General features: G+C 36.3%; 1 protein-coding gene across 6 annotated transcripts in view; it reads left to right on the top strand.

Moving 5' to 3' along the window:
- The window catches only part of PTPRF (protein tyrosine phosphatase receptor type F), a 630,248-nt gene that overhangs the window by 324,192 nt on the left and 290,457 nt on the right, over positions 1-15,599 (top strand). The window lies entirely within an intron of this gene.

The raw sequence follows: 15,599 nt of genomic DNA, 5'->3' as shown, positions 1-15,599 counted from the left end.
ATTTCTGTCTTTTTCAATTATGACTTGCAACAGTGAAATACTCTTGCATGCCCAGCAGAAGAAAGGTTTGAGCAAAGCAAGCAGGAAAGGACTAGAATCAATAATCTCTCCCCCCCCCCTCCTTCCCTCCCTCCCCTTCTCCTCCCCCACCCCACACGCACGCAATAGAAGCTTTAGGGACAGTTGGTGGGCATGATGTCACAAATTAATAAATATGTGATTGAGTTGTAAAACTGGGGATTACATGTTGCATTGCAGAGCATTTTAAATAGCGGCAGCCCACAGAATGTAGAGATGGAAGAATGTTGCAGTATTTCCTGTACTGCATCGAAATGAGTGACGTGTCTTACCTTCTTTTTTAGCAGCTCTTCTGGGCATGATAGAGGCAAGATCAGATTGGCAGCCACTTCCGTATACCGTAATCTGTATTCTTTCTATGCTCATCTCATGACAAAATGGGATCCAGAAGGAACACTAGAAATAAAGGAATTAATCTGCTATTTTCTTAGGCTTTTGGATTTATGTGTTTATAAATTTGATTTCTTGTAAGCACATTAGTGGTGACAAACAATGGACTTCACAATTGAAACTTCAATTCAATGTAGCTAGATTTTATTCCCACAGTAGCCTTAATTAATTTATATCACATCAAGGCAGTCCGGGGGCAATAAATATATTCAATTCAATTCAATTTATTAGATTTGTATGCCGCCCCTCTCCGAAGACTCGGGGCGGCTCACAACAGTAATAAAAACAGTATAACAATTTAATTATTTTGTTTTAAGATGTTTTAACGAGAGTTAACCTCTTTTCCCCCCGATATAAATTATTTTTGTAAGGTTTCCTTGAAACGGGCGCCACAATTATGTGTTAGCTGAACAATGGCTCCTCTGTGATTTGTTCAGATGTGCTCATGATTTCTGATTCCGCTCTTTAATAATATCAAAGATGGCTCTTCAGATAGATTAGACTAGAAGTTAATCCAATTTGGCTAGTTGTCTTTGCTTAGGAAGACAGAATATCGCAGAGTGAAAATGGAGCAGAGCGTAGAATGTACAGTATTTATCATATTTAGCTTGGAATTTAGAGAAGAGATTGTATAAGGATGAAGGAGCATATCTGTGTATCAAATGCTATTGATTGCTGAACTGTATCATAAGTTTAATTTCTATCACCATCTGCTGGTTTCATCCCAGTTCCTGGAGCTACCCAATATGAATTGCAGTACTGTAAATGATAAATATTTGACAGTTACAAATTATTTGTGCAGAAAGCTGCATCTCCCAAGACCTGAGACAATATGTTTTTGTAAAACACATCTAATATCAACTTCTGTTTCTACAGCAAACGGTTGTTAACTTTGTTTTGCCCGTATACACACATCTCATTAGTTACACAAGAATCAGTTTGAAAACAAGGAAGTTTGTTCATATTTGTCTCACTCTCTATTATATTCTCCTGCCAAGAAATGGCTCTTCATTAGAAAAATCGGAAAAGTTAAAGGAAAGGAGATTACATTTGAATATTGCCTCTTAGCCCAAGCATATAAATGAACATTATAGATACAGTTCTATGTGAAAATATTCTCTCGAAAGTAAAATATCTAAAAGGTTTAGATTAAAACTTTTGAATCATTCACACTATCAGGTCAGCCAAAAAAAGTAGCTATTGCAAAGCAATGTTCTCATTTTACTTTGCGCTCAGAAGCTTTTATTTTACCTTTTCAGCATAAAAACAGTCCGACTCATAGGAAATACAATGCATGAAATAATTGTTAGGCATGTCATATTCCACTTTCTAGTCCTTAAGAGCTTCCAAAGCTTAACATTTTGCTTTCAGGTTTTCATCTTTAAGTATTTACACAGTATCTATTCTTTAATTCTCTTACTTATGCCAAACTCCCATATCTATTTAACTTAATGTTGATGTGACTTTTTATGTGTTATCAGTACTAGTTTCTATAGGAAAAAGATAATTTAAGCAACTTTCTCAGCAGAGAAGGTTTTGAGTTATCAGTCTCTCCTGAAAAGGATAGTGCCGGTAAATGTGTACAACTTTCTCAATTTCTGTGTCTTATCATAGTTTAAATAAGTGACCAGTGACATATGAAAATGTAACATTTCCACAATGACTAGTTCAACCAAGACTTTTTTTATATGTAGTGTTATCAACTGAAGTTCATTTTGCAAGATACCTGTATTTGAAGTAAGAAATGTCACTTCTGAAAAGTTTTAAATTAATCTTTTTAAAAAAAATATTTTTAGAAGGGACATACGGTATATAAGCACACAAGCGTGCCTACTGCCCTCTATCCTATTGTTTCATTTTTTCCGGTAACCCCGTAACGATATTCATATTTATGTTATCTTGACTAAAACAAAAAAACAAGTAAACAATACAGGGTTATTCATTCTTTTGTATATTCTTCTTATTCTTTTGAAATTATTCAAAAAAAGAATGAACCGATTTAATTATGCAATATTTTATTAATGAAAAGTAATACAAAACACCAGCCAAGTCACAAGTATTCTACTCACAATCAACTTTTATTTCCTTTCGTACAAGTGTTCAATGTGGCCTTCACGTTCCTCTTTCAAATGGTCACTGAGAACTGAAGCAATGCATCGTGAAATTGGTTCATTCTTTTTGAATAACATAATAATAATAATAATAATAATTATTATTATTATTATTATTATTATTATTGTATGTACAATAGTGAAATTTAATAAAAATTATTGAAAGTGGTCCCAGTGGTACTTGGCACGCTGGGCGCAGTGCCAAAGGATCTCAGCGGACATTTGAAAACCATCGGAATTGACAAAATCTCCATCTGTCAATTGCAAAAGGCCGCTTTACTGGGATCGGCAAACATAATTTGCCGTTACATCACACAGTCCTAGGTGCTTGGGAAGCGCCCGACTGGTGATGAAATACAAAATCCAGCATAGTGATCTCGTTTGCTGTGTTGTATTGACATAATAATAATAATAATAATAATAATAATAATAATAATATAGCTGTTCCATGAAAATCGTGCACTAGATATAGATGACCTAATAATTGTTCTCTAAATATTGATATTATTTTTCATCCAATAATAGTTCCTTCATTTTGTTTCAGATATAGTCTTTGAACTTATAGTAGTCTTAGGAAAAAACTTATTACAGTATACAGTATATGAATTCAGGATAGTGAATCTTCAAATGTAGCATAAGCTTAAAAATAAAGCAATGCATTTATTTCAGGAAAGTAGAAATGTTCATTGATGACAATTTTGAATCAATATTTTAGGGAGGAATTATCCTCTATTACTACAGATAACAACTATCGGTACCTATTGATCTATGCTTCAAGAGCAAGGGAGAAATCAAGGCTGGTTATTTATTTATTATGAATTTAAAAATTAAGAAAATCAAAATCTTGCTTTTATTTGGTGCTGAACAACTATATTTGAAATAATTACAAATACCACAATGGAAAGCAGTACAGTAAGGATGTTTTTATAAGGATGTTTTAATCTTATTCTGTAAGATGCTTAGAGCCATTTCCTGATACAGTTAGCATCTAAATTGAAAAATAAATACATAAGTGAATAACATAAAATCAACATCTATATACTTCTGCAGTAAGGCTAATGGCTGCAGTTGGTAGCTTTCTTCTTGAGCTATTAATCTCAATTTATACCTTGATAGGATTCATTTATCCTTTCCATTAATTCAATTAATTAATTTCATTAATGTTTGCTTGTTTTTCCACCCATGTTTTCAACCTGTGTCTAACACCTAAATACTGCGGCAATGGGAAATATATAGAGAAACAGTGACTCCTTATAACTAGGAAGAATTAGTAATGACAAGAGATAGGTCCATGCTGCACATTTTCTGCATAATCCTGCATAAATAATGCCTTTGAAAAGAAACATGTTGGAGTAGAACAGAGCAGAGTAGAACAGAACAGAATATTGGCCAAGTGTGATTAGACACACAAGGAATTTGTCTCCAGTGCATAAGTTCTCTGCATACATACAAACAAGGTAATATAATCAGTGTACATACAAACAATATGTACATACAAACACCAAGTGTACATACAAATGACAATACAGTATAATTATAAGATACCAAAAGGGAAAGGTAGCAGAAAAGATGAGAAGGATAATAATAATACCAAGGTTGATAAAATAAGGACCAAGATTGTTGGGAGCAATATGCTGACTAAACAGCTTAGAGGAGGCACTGTGGAGTGGTATATAAGTCTAAGTGCTATCCTGAGGGTAGGGGTTGAAACAGTTTATGTCCAGGATGTGAAGGGTCTGTAGCATTGGTGGGTTGCTACCAGTTTGCCCCAATTCGGATGAACCGGTAGCGGTGGTGGGAGGCTCCACCCACATTCCCACAGGTTCACAGTTCCGAATCGGTAGCGAAGGTAATTGAAACCCACTACTGGTCTGTAGAGATTTTCTCAGCCCTCCTTCTACCCATACAATATATACAGTAGGTCTTCTATGGAAGGCAGGTTGGTTTCAGTTATTCAGTTCTTATGCACTCCCCTTACTGACCTCTTAGGAATCTGGAGAGGTCAACCGTGGATAGTCTAAGGGTAAAATGTTGGGGTTCGGGGTGATACTACAGAGTCCGAAAATGAGTTCCACACTTCGACGACTTGACTACTAAAGTTGTATTTTTTACAGTCAAGTTTGGAGCGGTTAATATTAAGCTTAAATCTGTTGTGTGCTCTTGTGTTGTTGTTGAAGCTGAAGTAGTCGTTGACAGGCAGGACGTTGCAGCAATACTTAGATCATGTTTAAGGCATCGTAGTTCTAAGCTTTCTAGACCCAGGATTGTAAGTCTAGTTTTGTAGGGTATTCTGTTTTGAGTGGAAGAGTGAAGGACTCTTTTAGTGAAAAAAAGTATTTTCACTTAAGCCTTATCTACAATTTTGATGGAAGGTGGAATTTCACCCAGGCATTTATTTCTCTCCTTTCTTCAAGCTAAAACAAAGTCATATCATTATTATTGATCAACCACTTCTTGATTCCTGCCTGTGGCATAAACTATATAGAGGAAAGATTTGTGGCAGTGTTTAAGTGGCAGGTGATTACAGTACTTTGTTGATATCAATACAATAAACCCTGTTGCATGTATCTAACAGTAATTGTTCTTGTAGAAGAAATTATTGTGTAGTCAGTGTGTATGACTCTCTTAGTCTCGTTTCCTGAATCTTTTTTTAAGGAGAGATGTTTTACGACTTTGAATACAGTTTGACTTCTGATGTGATCCATGGATAGACACTGGTGTAAATTAATAGCTGCATTTTGGTTGAGAAAACCATCCTTTCCCTCCCTGAAATTGTTTTTTGCTGGACTGATCTCGTGTCAGAAATGAAGACATTAGAAAGGAAAAATATTAATTTAAAATTTAAAAGATTAAAAACTTTAATGAAAACATAAATTTGCCAAATTTGATGGCAGGTGTATTTCCAAGCAGAAAGTTGTTATGTTAGTGTGTTTGTTTGATTTATAGCAGGCAAATACAAAAATAAAAATGCTTCTGTGAGTGCACATCTTTCACCTCTCCCATGAGTTAAAAAAAAAGTTGATTTTCAGAAGTTGATTTCAAACTTCTAAATTGGATTGTGTGGATAAGGACTTTTATTATTGAGTAATTACATTACTTATTACCTTGTTTTTAATAAGTTATGGCATAATAATGTATTGTCAACCAACAAATGCTCTGTCTTACACATTGGCAAAAAGAATCAGAATACAAAATACAAACTTGTAGGAAACAAACTTGTAGATGACCCCCATTCTGTCAAAGACCTTGGAGTATTTCACCAGACTTGAAATACTATGTCACCTCTGATCTAATCTAAATGTAGTTCATAAAATCATACACCAAAATGTCCTTCCTGTTAATGATTACTTCACCTTCAACCTCAGCAATACATGAGTACATAATAGATTCAAACTCAATGTAAACCTCTCCAAACTCGACTGCAGAAAATACGACTTCAGCAATAGAGTGATCAATGCCTAGAATGCACTTTAACCTTAGACTGTCTACAGTCGACCTCTCCCCGTTTCTAAAAGATCTGAAAGGAGAAATAAGCACACCACTGTGCCTACCGTCCCTGTCCTACTGTCCCATTGTCCTCCTTTATAGTTACTTTTTTAGTTATGTAATGTTTATACAAACTACTACTATGTATCACATAAACTACTACTATCCTATAAATATTTGACAAATAAATAAATAAAAATTGCATAAATCTAAGCATGCAATAGCAGTTTCACTGTGCAGAGCTGTAATAGAGGATTCTACTTTGTTAAAAGAACTTCTGTCTGACTTAGATGCAAATCTTGAGGCCAATCCAACAAGATCCAACAAGAGCTGTAATGTTATTTAAACCTGGTAAAAGGGGGCTTGTTATCAGGATCGTTTACATGTTCAGGAGACCATTACTAAAGCCACTTATAATATTTTTGAAAAAACAAATTACTTATTTGGAATCACAATTGCATAAGAAAAATCTACATGTTTTGGGTATTGAGTATCTTCCAAGTCAATCAAACTGGGCTGAATTTATGGAAGGTTTCTTTTTCAGAAAGCTTCTTTCTTTGGGAACAGATTTCCCAGATCATGGGATTAAAATTCCTTTATTGAGAAAAGTATAATTGGTTCCAATATTACTTTTCTGCAGTCCTCCCATGTTGCCACAAAATATGATATATTATGTATATTTTTCCAGGAATCTTTTAAATCTCTGTTCTAGTCAAGGCTATTTATTTTATTAAAGTTTCAAAAAAATATGTACAATTTCAATATTTCATACATTTTCTAGCTAACTGCATTAATCACCAAGATAATATTTATAGATTTGATAACCCTCTGAATGTAGAGGCCTTTATCTTATCTTTAAAATTTGTTGATAGACAAACTTGGTTGTACTACTCAAGAACTTGATTCGTTCCGTGACCAGGTTCTTAGAAAAGTTTGTAAGTAGAAGCAATTTTTCCCATAGGAATCAATATAAAAGCAAATCATGTGTGTAAATCCATTAGGAAAGAAATAAAAGCTTGGAATTTGGGTGGAAGGAGGAGGAGGAAGAAGAGGAGGAGGACAGTCGCTGCCAAAGGAAAGAAGGGGAAGTGAGGGGAATAAAAAAAAACCCCAAACTTTAAGACTTAAAAAAGAAAAAGAGGGACTGCCCAGAGCGAAGGGAGTGTTTCTTTTCTCTGGGCGCTGGAAGAGGTTTATTCCCTCTCCAAGTGCCCAGAGAAAGGAAAATGTTTCGTTCGCTCTGGACTGCCAAAGCCTCCTTAAGCCCCACCGAAAGGCTCCTCTGGCAGCCCAGAAAAGCCCAAGATGGCCGGGATTAAAGGGGGAATGGCAGGAAACTGGCCGGGCTTTTGTGCCACTCTCAAATTTCCTGGGAAAAATTTCCAGGCTTGGGTTCTTAAGTAGAAAATTGTTCTTAAGAAGAAGCAAAAAAATCTTGAACACCGGGTTCTTATCTAGAAAAGTTCTTAGATAGAGGTGCCACTGTATTCCATTCCATTCCATAAAATCTGCTGTGGAAGAATTTGCTACAATTTAGTCATAAATGTCTCAGTCTAAAACTTTCTACCCTTGGATTTTTCTGTACTCTTTTTTTGTTTATGTTTTGGTTATTATCAAGATAGACAGTCTGGGCATATTGCCAAGTCTACTGTTTATTTTTAATACACATTACTTTTCCTTCAGTTAATAATGTTTGGAACCGTTTGTGTAATTTTTACTATAAAAAGAGGACTGAAACAACCATCTTTGGAAAGTAATCAACTTTCCCTTGTTTTTCTTTCCTATACCTATTTTATGATTCTTTCTCTTTAATAATGTCACTTTAATGCACCTAATCACCTTTTTCTTTTTTTTCTTCTTTTAAATATAATATAGGTTCCATATATATACATAATAGGATAGTATTTTAATGCTAAAAAGAGTCTTTATAGAAGCTCTTATTTCTATGAACAGTACTCATTGAATGTGTTAAATATTAAATATATGATTTCCAGAAGTGTAAAATAAAACAAATAATTGTCCCTTTTGTGTTTAATCAATTCTAGTTTAATAACAAATATAAGAACTCATTCGTGGTTCTGTGCAACAGTTGATTTGTGTGAAGAACAGGGTAGGGTTCCTTAATTTTTTACTACCACTCTGTTGGCATTTTGTGGGTATGGCTTGATGGTCATGTAACTGGGTGGGAGTGCCTTGCTGGTCATATATTAGTTATTTCAGAGAGATGTTAGTACGTGAAAAACTTTGCATTCACCATGGCAGCACAGAAACCTTTATATGCAGAAAATGCTGTACTTCAAAGAAAAGCAAGTCTCATACAGCATTTTTGGTTTCAGTCATGGATTCGTTAGATGAAAATATTGAGGACTGTTAAAAGAACAGTATCTTTTAACAGTCCTCAATATTTTTGTCTAAGGAATAACAGTATAAAACTGTATAAAATTAACAGTATAAAAGGTTAAGCTTTCAGAATACACCACTTTGGAAAGCTTCAGGGAAAAGTGAAGGAAAAGTGTCAAATGCGAGCTTCTTCTTATTTTCAAGCGAAGGGATGGGGGAAAGACTTAATTGTCAGGTTTTCAGGTTTTCCAGGCAAGCAGGCAGTTGACTAAGCAGCTTCCAATGGAATGCGGGGAGAGAAAGAGGAGGCACAAAGAAACTTTCAGGACTTACTCAGAGTAAGGAGCTGAATGGCGCTGGCCAAGGGTGGTGGCAAAGAGGGGAGCTTGCAGAGGAAGGAGAAGCGGGGGGACATTGCCCACCCACCAACGCAGAAGCCCCAAATGTACGAAGATGCCTGGGATAATTGCTGTGCATTCAGGGCTTCTTGGGCTGCTCAGGGGTGGGAGGGAATGAGTGGCAGGAGCTATCTCCGGTCCCCAACCCCTCAGCAGCCCAAAAAATCCGGAAGGTGCGAAGGTTCCTGAGATCATTGCTTCACATTCGGGGCTTTTCGGCTGCTGAGGGGGGAGGGAATGGGCGTTAGGAACTATCTCCATTCCCCAAATACTCAGCAGCCCAAGAAGCCTGGAATGTGCGACGATGCTACGCATTCGGGGCTTCTCGGACTGCTGAGGGAAGAAAAATGGAGATAGCTCCTACTGCCTGTTCCGCCCCCTCCTCCCTCAGCAGCCTGAAACGTGTGAAGATTGCTGCACATTCAGGGCTTCTCGGGCTGCTGAGGCAGCATGGGGGAAACAGAGATAGCTCCTGCCAACTGCCCCCCCCCCAAACAGCCCCAAAAGCCCAGAATGTACGAAGATGCCTTGGATCATTGAATGGGGAGAAGCATTCAGGCCCGAGTCTCCTAGAAGAACTGCCACTGCGGTCTTGCTGCTCCTGCTTCTGCCCCTTCCCCGCCTTTAATGGGATAGCCTGCAGCCGGGAGGAGGCAGGCAAGAGGCACATGAGGGGAGAGAGCTGTTCTCTGTCTCCGCCTCTCAGCAGGGAAGGGAGGGAATCGGTGGACCTGAGGTGTTTGAGGCATGGAATGGGAACAATGGGAGAGCCACGCTAGGACCCAAGTCAGTTCCTGAGAAGGGGTGTGTGATGGTGATGTCACCAGTGGCCACCACTACCAGTGCGGGACCACACCGGGGAGTACCCTCCTCTGGCCAAGAATGTGACAAGTAAAATGTAACCCCAAAGAGATATATATAGAAATAAGCAAGTAAATCTTACTTATATGTTTCTAAAAATAAAAAAGGTGAAAATAATAATGTGCCGTGAAGTTGCAGATTAGAAACTGCCATCAAGTAATATAAGAAAATACATTCTGAAAGAGTTTATAACCACAAATCAGTTATCTCTTTACCAGTCCACAATGTTTTATAGTATATTAATATTCTGATAGTGATAAAATATCCTCAGTCATACATATAGAAGTAGTTCAGTATGAGAAGACCAATTTTTAATATCTTAGCATTTAATGCAATGAACTCTGCAATTTGTCCCAAAATTTAAAGTATTAATAATAGAGCCTAGACTCCCTTATGCAAGTGGAATATCAGAGATAACAAGAGATACAAAGAATAATTCTATTACTTCATTTATTTGATTAGACTGCTGGTTTCATAGGGATACTATTTATATGCATTGCCAGGGGGTGAATGTGCACATAATTTGGATAATTAGGAAGAGTGTATAATCAAAGTTCAAACCAGGTTTTACATTAAGTGTACCTTTTCAACGTTAAGCACATGCTCTGTGTTAAAAGCTGAAAACACAGCATTTTGTTTTTTGAATGTATTAAGTGCATCATTAAATGCAAACTACAGATAGTTTTTTAGCAAAACACTAAAACTAATGCTATATGTTTATGTACACAACTGCCTGGTAACAATTCTGGATATTTCTTACCAGTTCGGTTTCTTTTATTAGGCTAGAATTTAATACTCCTTTGTCTCAGTAAATAAGGTCTATATTAAGAAACATTGGGAGAAGTGTATGATCTTCCTTCCATTCTTCAAGATCTCTATGCCCTTTTATTGAGTTATGTTAATTTTAAACATGGGAAACTGCACTGTTTTATTTGTCATGCTAATCCTTTCCTCTGTGGCTTCAATCCATTTATCGTTTTAGTCCAGCTGGACTAAAATCTCTCCAAGTTTCTCTTACTTGCCAAGTTTAAGTGAAGAAAAACACCAATTTATATGTCAAGTAATAACCATATTTTCTCTAACTATAGCATGTCTTTAGCTGTAGTATAACTCTATTCATCATCTTATCAGTGTAGTTTTCAAACATAAACAAGAAGTTAAGTAAATACTTACAGGTATAATGATTGAAGTGGTTTCTGTCCTGTGAAAATTTCCTGAACCATAAGGATAAGTCCCTGCATTGTAAAAGGTCAAAATGTCTGTAATCTATATCCAGTTTCACATGGCCAGTAGAATTTTAGCATCTTTTTATTTGCAGCAATAAAACTAACCTCATGAATTCTAAAAATAAGTAATGCATGACAGCTTCAATTGTTTGGTCTGGTTGAATGTTATAGAATGTCCACTGGGCAAACTTACAAGCCTCAAGCAAACAATTTTTTTTCTCCCATCAGCTGAGGCTATTAAAGTTTGAGAATCAACTTTAAACTGCTTCAGTGATGGTGGAAGTCTCACAACAGGTGAGCAAATTCCCTTGAATCTCAAGACTTAAATTATTACACATTTATTTTAAATGAACAAGGTAATGAAATAATAGCACAGAAAGTAAATAGTGCAGAAAAATAAACTTTCTATCTAGATGATAGTCTGGTGATGTCTAAATTAAGTTCCTTGATCAGAGAAAAAGTAATATCATTTATGGCTGACTGGAAACGCCTTATAGATTTTTTTACATGAGATGGAAGAAGAGCATTTACAACTGATTCTGTTTGCTGGGAGGCAGAGGCCTTTTTTCCTTGTTTTCCTCCCCTGAAACTAAAGTGTGTCTTATACTTCAGTGCATTTTATACTCTGAAAAATATAATAAGTTTTCTAATACTTAAGCATATTTTAATATGTCTTTGTAATCTCACTCATATATTCTCAATGTTGAAATCTATGAAGAGTTGTTAATTTGACTCCTTTTCTAGTTTGTACATGGGGGAGCCATAAATTAGTTAAGAATAGAATATGTATATTATAAACAAATGTGAAAGGGAAAAGTTCTGAATTGGAGGTTCACATTTCCCTCCAAACAAAAAATGCATTTATGAAATATACCTATGCCCAAAGCTGTCATACACATAAGTCTACACATAATATGTAATATTTTCTAAGTAATGAATAAAGAGATATATGGAGAATTTGATACCAAAGCAAATCTTGCCAATATTAGTGTAAAAGATAAAGTCTCCTTTAACTTTCTGCTCACTTCACACATGCATCTAAGTGTATTGGTAGTGATACTAAACTGGTCAGGCACTGCTGATTCTGTAAGAATATCCTAGTCTAGTGTAGAGACTTGAGATTTTCTGACATTCCATCCAAGTATTACCCAGAACTTTGTTAGCTTTACAAATTTAGCTACAGTTACAAAGAAATACTATGTGTTAGCTGGAAAAAATGATCTAGGAAAGGTTTGAGGATGGCGCATGAGAAGCTCCAAAATGCATGCAGGGCAATCACTCTTTTTTTTATAGCAGTAATAAAAAGTACATATCCAAGTGCTTTCTGCACAAGAAATGCCTTCACAACCTGCTATAGTGGCTAGGGCTAGCCCTACAAATACTGATAACTGTAATTACTATATAGCCCAGCATATATAATCTACTCCATTAAGCATTTAGCTGATTTAACTCTAATTAGTTCTGTGTTTCATGAGAGGTGCAATTTTATGAGATGCAAAAATGAAATGTAAAGCCTTGTTAAAAAGGGACTGTATTGTTTTTATTACTATCAAATCCAGAGAGGATTCTTCCATCCTCCATGAATTCTCATTTATAAAGTAGATGATCATGCTGTGTGCAATTTCTTTGAATATTCCAAGTGAATAACTTAATGTGTATCCTGCAGTCCAAAAATATGTTATTATCCAACTATTCTTTGATCTTCCAGTATCCTATCTGGAATAATACAAGCTTTATTTGAACAGATAGTTTTTTTCCTCTTCCACAAGGGTCCACTGAACTATTATTGTGTCCACTACATGACTTGAATTCATTTGGTGAGTGGGGAATCTGTTTCTCATGTTACAAACTCCTGTTTTGTCTTACTGCTGCAGACATTGTTATTGATCAAAGAAGCCATGTCAAGATTTGCATGCAGTAAAACTGAACAGCTTCCCTCTCCACCTTCACCCTCCTCTCTCAAGAGGAAGCAAGAGGAGAAAGCAGCAGGAGAAGGCCTGTCTTTGCTAATTAGACTCTAAATATGATGGAAGCTTTTTTAAACCAGCCTCCTGCCCGAGGCATGAATTTACTAACTTTAGTTTGTTGTTAGGTTTGGTTCATTGATCTTGTCACAATTGATGATTCATTAAGTTGTGATCTGTGTAGAAATTACAATGTGCAGATGAATCAGAAGGACATATCTGAGCACTCTCCAAGTGTTAATTATTTAGGAAAGGCTCTTGGTAGCAGGCATGTGCTGCACACCAAGTGCCAATTGTCATTCTAAATTCTCCGTTTATGGACCGTGGGTGGTAATAACATAGCATTTAAGGACTGTTGCTTCTAAAATATATCTTCAATTGTTGTTGACATTTCTTTCTTCCCAAAGAATTGAGTATTTGGCTGCTCTTATAACTTCTTTCACTGCAGTATTTATTTTTCAATTAGGAAGAGTTTGTGGATCTATAGATCTTTTTATGATTTTATATATTTTTTTTGTTTAGATTTTGAACTAAACTAGTTTTTAGTACAAGTACTAGGACTTCTTATATGGGAAGTAAAATATTTCTCACGTACTTGAAAAAAAATGATGAACATGTACCAATAATAGATGTACCCAAGATGTTTTTTCTTGATTAAATACATAAATATATCTTTACCTCATGTCCTGATGGCTACCCAGACAATTATCTCATTAAGTAAAATAGAAGGTGTTATGTTTGTTCTTTTAGAATGCTGTTATGTTTGCAAGCTGTATAATAAAGGTGATAGCTGATTGGAGCAGGGCGACCAATAAGCAGCCTGCTAGCACAACCAATGGGAAGCCTGGGCGCGACCAATGAGGAGCCTCCGGGCTCAGCCAATAGGAAGCTCCAGCGCCAAGTCTTGAAACACTGTCACCAATCCCTGTGCTAGTAACCATGTATATAAGGTGTGGGTTATGCTACTTGTTTCCCAATTTCACTTATACATCGAGCTGGTCATTTCAACTGTTCCTGAATGCTAATAAAGAGCTATTAGCCTTTCCCAAGCCTCCAGCCTCTGATTTAACAGAAAGCTTTAGAGCAGGGTGTCGAACTCAAAACCTAGGGGCCAGATCTGGCCAACAGGGTGCTTAAATCTGGCCCATGGGGCCACCCTGAAACAATGCAGGACCAGACCACAGTGCCTCTGCCAGCAAAAATGGAGCTTGGGTGGGCCATGTGCGGTCCTCACAGGCTCCGTTTTCCTTGAAAGAGGATTGCAGGAGGCTATCACAGCTGGAAATGGAGCTCAGGAGCCCATTTTCACTGGCAGTGTGCTCAGGTGCCTCCAACACAAGTGACAAGCCACCCCCCAACCTGGCCATGGCCACCTTGGGCCTGGAGGTCAAACACACCCCTCGTGCAGCCCTCAATGAAATCAGGTTTGACACCCCTGCTTTAGAGCTTATGAAAAAGGAATCTCATCTTAATAACACAGGAGGTGGTTGAAGCAGTTGTTAATTTCTACTTGCTATTTCTAATTGAAACATTTTGCTTTAGCCAATGTGTACAAATTAATTTATTTTCTAGAGAGAAAAATGTATCAGACACAAAGATTGGAATTGAAGATGAAAATTCCAAATGACTAACATACTTGCTTTTTAAAAAAAAATATTTTTATTGATTTTTCATAAAATAGACAAACAAACATACAAACATTAAACACAAAGTGGGGATACTTTTTCCCCGCTTATCTTTAAAGTATAGATTCAAATACAGAAAAAGAATACATACCGTATATACTCGAGTATAAGCCGAGTTTTTTAGCCCCAAAAATGGGCTGAAAAACACAGCCTCGGCTTATACTCGGGTCATTGACAAAGTCACCACACGAGGGCGCCATTGCTTGAGCCAGAGCGAGGAGGCACCAGCTTTTGTCTCCTCTCGCACGCCGTAGTTCCTCTCCCTAGCTCAAGCAAAGAAGGCAGCCATTTGCAATGGTGAGTCGGATTAAAAAGGCCCCCTGCTGTCAGATTCTCCTCCCCCTCCTTTGAAAGGATTTAAACTGTTTAAAAAATGGTATTTTGTGGTAGTTGCTGTCCTTGCTTTGATAGGATCTAATAATGTGTTATGAGGCAGAGCTAGACAGGAATTCTTTTTCTATCTGTCTATCTTTCTATCTATCTATTTTTCTATCTATCTATTTTTCTATCTATCTATCTATCTATCTATCTGTATCTATTTCTTTCTATCTATCTATCTATCTATCTATCTATCTATTTTTCTATCTGTCTGTCTGTCTGTCTATCTTTCTATCTATATCTATCTATCTATCTATCTATCATCTATCTGTATCTATTTCTATCTATCTATTTTTCTATCTAACTATTTTTCTTTCTATCTATCTATCTATCTGTATCTATTTCTATCTATCTATCTATCTATCTATCTATTTTTCTATCTGTCTGTCTGTCTGTCTATCTATCTTTCTATCTATATCTATCTATCTATCTATCTATTTCTATCTATCTATCTATCTATCTATCTATCTATCTATCTATCTATTTGGTTTTCTATGCTGATAACCTCACAGCAGCTAATGCTGAAGCTCTTCTTTGGATACACTTATTTGTTTGTTTGTTTGTTTGTTTATTTATTTAATTGGATTTGTATGCAATCCCTCTCCAAGGACTCAGGGTGGCTTACAGCATATATAAAAACAGAACAATAATGTAAATCCAATTAATGATGAGAAGGAATCCA

Source organism: Erythrolamprus reginae, chromosome 3, assembly GCF_031021105.1.
Source record: "Erythrolamprus reginae isolate rEryReg1 chromosome 3, rEryReg1.hap1, whole genome shotgun sequence".
Taxonomy (NCBI): Eukaryota; Metazoa; Chordata; class Lepidosauria; order Squamata; family Dipsadidae; genus Erythrolamprus; species Erythrolamprus reginae.
The sequence above is the reverse complement of the archived record's forward strand: the minus strand, read 5'-3'. Positions and strand labels throughout refer to the sequence as shown.